The sequence below is a fragment of the Oryza sativa genome, chromosome 6 (assembly GCF_034140825.1).
Source record: "Oryza sativa Japonica Group chromosome 6, ASM3414082v1".
Taxonomy (NCBI): Eukaryota; Viridiplantae; Streptophyta; class Magnoliopsida; order Poales; family Poaceae; genus Oryza; species Oryza sativa.
In genome coordinates this window covers 16,694,823-16,698,437 of record NC_089040.1, presented here as the reverse complement: position 1 = coordinate 16,698,437, position 3,615 = coordinate 16,694,823, and the positions used below count along the sequence as shown (strand labels likewise).

The 3,615-nt window shown below is 53.5% G+C and overlaps 1 pseudogene; it reads right to left on the bottom strand.

The window, feature by feature from the left end:
* Positions 1 to 474: 474 nt before the first annotated feature.
* LOC107278502 (uncharacterized) lies at positions 475 to 3,198 on the bottom strand (annotated as a pseudogene).
* Between the last annotated feature and the right edge of the window lie 417 nt (positions 3,199 to 3,615).

The following is a 3,615-nucleotide window of genomic DNA, read 5'->3' as shown; positions in this document are numbered from 1 at the left end:
AGAGCGAGGCCGTTCGGCTCGGCGCTCCCTGTGACGTTCGGGAGGCGAGTGAACAGATCGTTCGTCGTGGCCCCTGCTCCTGCGACTGGATCCTGTGCCGATGATGCTGAGGCTTGGCTGATGATAATCTTGAGATCGAAGATGAGGGACTCGGCTTCCAGTCGGGGTGCGGGTACTTGCAGAGTTGGCCGGAACCGAGGCAGCGATCATAGTCTTCGTCTGGTTCAAGATGTTGAAAACATGATCAGCTTGATTGAGTCTGTCTTCCTTGAGGAGGGTGTCGAGGAGAGTGATTGTTGCAACCGCGTTCTGCTGGGAGGTGCAAAAAACCGCTGTTCCATCGATGTCTTGTTGCCCATTGAGGTCTCTCGCTCGTCGCCCGGATTCCAAGGTGCGCTGCCGTCGATCATCAGCCTCCTTTGCAACTCACTCGCGATCTTGTTGCTCACGCTGTAGTTGTTCTCGCTCTTGTCGTTATCGTTCTTCTTCCAGTCGGCGATGTTCAGTTTCTTGCCGTGTGCGCTCTTCCTCCACTTCTCGGGCTCGGCGCTGTTCCTCCGTTTCGTTGTCAGCCATGAATACGCCGAAAAAGAGGGGCGTGTAGTTATCCTTATAGCTGTCATCGAAGTCGTTGAAGTCGCCGTGGTCGCAGTGGTAACCGAAGTCGTCGTAGTCGAGGATCTCGGTTGGTCGAGAACTGACGCCCGGGGAGCTAAGGTAGCCATCCAACTCTTCCGTCGAGACTGTCCCAAGAGGTTGGAGTATAACGCCAATCTCTCTGGATCTAGATTGGACCGGGATCGAAGCCGGAGCTCGCCTAGACCTCCGGGTGGGAGATGTCTTGGCAGTGAAGACAGCGGCCAAATCATCGGGAAGTCTCATCAGGATTGAGGGATAGGACCCGTCATCTTGATTTGGTCGCGGAGGAGTAGATTGGATCTCGTCCGAGTGGTTTGAAGCCGACTCGGGAGAGATGATCTTGGAGTAGGCTTCGGCCGAGTTCGGAATACCGAACGGCGCGGAGACCTGGTCTCTCCCCGACTGGTTTGAATCCGAGTCAAGGAGAGAGATCTTGCCAAGGTCGTTGGTGATGAAGTTGAGGCTGCCAAATCGGAACGCCTGCCCGGGAGGGAAGACGAAGTCGTCGATGCCGGAGACGGAACCCATCGCACTTAGTCGGTAAAAACTTGACGCACCCCCTACCTGGCGCGCCAACTGTTGAAACAAGATTTCGGCAATAATAAAAGGGGGTGGCTATCAAGCTAGGAAAGTGGATGGGTTTAGAGACAAGGAATTTTATACAGGTTCAGGCCTTCTTATTCAAGAAGTAATACCCTACTCCTGTCCGGGGATGATTCCGCCGTGTGTATTATTGATTGTATAAACTGGAAAAAAGATCACGCCCCGAGAGGCACACGGACCCCTCCTTATACAGGGGAAGAGGTCCGCTTTACAAAATACAGTCCATATCCTAACGGAATATGGGATTACAGATAAAATACAATCGTAACCGACTAGGATCCCGGGCATTTCCTTGACATACAAGTTTAGAATCTAACCCGAGTCCTCATAAAGATATTCTATCTATATTTGGTACCGTATATCCAGCTGGAATATAACTGCCATGTAGATATGGGGTATCCATAATCTCCACAGCAAGTGGCCTCCTCGCGAGATTGGTCCTCCTGGTCTCCCCCACCCTGGTGGAGTGTCCCCTAGCAGGCTGGCGTAGGTACACGGTCGCGGCCGCCCATCGCCGGCCCACGTGGACTCCCCGCGCTTGGGAGTGTATTCGTCCTGGGAATAAGTTCATTTTGACTCCCTTAACTAGTGGCTAAATCTGATTCATATCCCTAAACCATAATACCAGATATCTCAACCCCTCAACTATTAAAACCGGAGCAATTTGACTCCCTCGGTGGTTTTGAAGGGCAGTTTCGCTGACATGGCACCTACGTGGCGGTATTGACCTGGTCTTCGTTCCACGTGACGTTGATGTGGCACTTATGTGGCATTAGAATTAGAAAATATGGGTGGGACCCATTTGTCATTCACATTAAACAAAACATGTGGGACCCACCATGGGGCTTTCTCCCTCACCATCATCTCTCTCTCTCCCCTCCCTCCTGTTCCTTCTCCCTCCTCGCCGCTCCCTTCTCCTTCCTCCCTCTCTCCCGCGGCGGGCGGCGTGGGCCGGAGCGGCGACGGGCAAGCGGAGACTCGGGCGTGGCTGTGGTGTTTAACACATAATTTAACATCATTACTTGAGCAATCTCTGTAACATCCTATTATATACTCGTACTGTTTTTGTCCTACTGAACAAACCTGCAGTAACAAAAACCTTAATTCCAAGTTGCTTTGCAATCTGTATAGCAAATGTACCAATTCCACTCGATCCACAATGGATCTGCAAACATCGAGGATACACCGTGCTCAGGAATGAATCATAAAGTCCATGAGTATAGAAGAAAAAGAGAAGTTATCTTACGAGAACAATTCGCCAGGCAGTCGACCAAATGTTGCAGGCCACCTCAGGCAAGCCGGCGGCGTCCGTCAGAGACACCCCCTCCGGCACCGAGAGCAGCTGCCCCGCTAGCACCACCACCTTCTCCGCATACTTGCCACCGCTGAGCAGCGCACAAACCTGAAAAGGAACAACAAATCTCCCAATCAATTAACCTAATCCAAACGGCCGCAACGGCAATCACCAAGTCACCTGGTCGCCGACGGCTCAGCGGGAGGGGACGTTGGGGCCGAGCCCGAGGATGGTGCCGTAGCACTCGAGCCCCGAGTAAGGGAACGCGCTGGGCGGAGCGGGGTACCGGCCCTGGTGCTGCACCATGTCGGCGCGGTTGACGCCGGCGGCGGACACCTTGACGAGCACCTTGCCTTCCCCCGCGGCGGGAGGTCGTCCACCACGTCCCGCTCCTCCAGCACCTCCCGCCGGCCGGCGCGCGCGCGATCACCACTGCCACGCCTGCGTCTCCGCTTGCCCGCCGCCGCTTTGGCCCTCGCCACCCGCCTCAGGAGAGAGATGGAGGAGGGAGAAGGGAGCGGTGACCGGTGAGGACCGAGAAGGAACTTGAGGGAGGGGAGAGAAAGAGAGATAAGGGAGAGAATGCCCCATGGTGGGCCCCATAATTTTATTTTGTGTGAATGACAAATGGGTCCCACACTATTATTTAATTGTAATGCCATCTAAGCGCCACATCAACGCTACGTGGAATACATACCAAGTCAATACCGTCACGTAGGTGCCACGTCAGCGAAACCGCTCTCCAAAACCACTGAGGGAGTCAAGTTGCTCTGGTTTTAAGAGTTGAGCGGTCGAGATATCTGGTATTGTAGTTCAGGGATACGAATTAGATTCAGTCACTATTTAAGGGAGTCAAAGTGAACTTATTCCTTCGTCCTGTCCCGCGGCCTCCTACACCGCGATGGCCCGTGCTGCTTGGGTGAGGGAGCTCATGGCGTTCTCCGTCAGGGAAACCCCTTGTGCCGCCTCCTCCGCACAGAGAATAAAAGAGAGGAGAAGAAAGAAAAGAGAAGATAACATAGAGCTGAAGAAGGAAGATGGACAGTGTCAGGGGCATTTCAATACTTTCAACTCTTTTT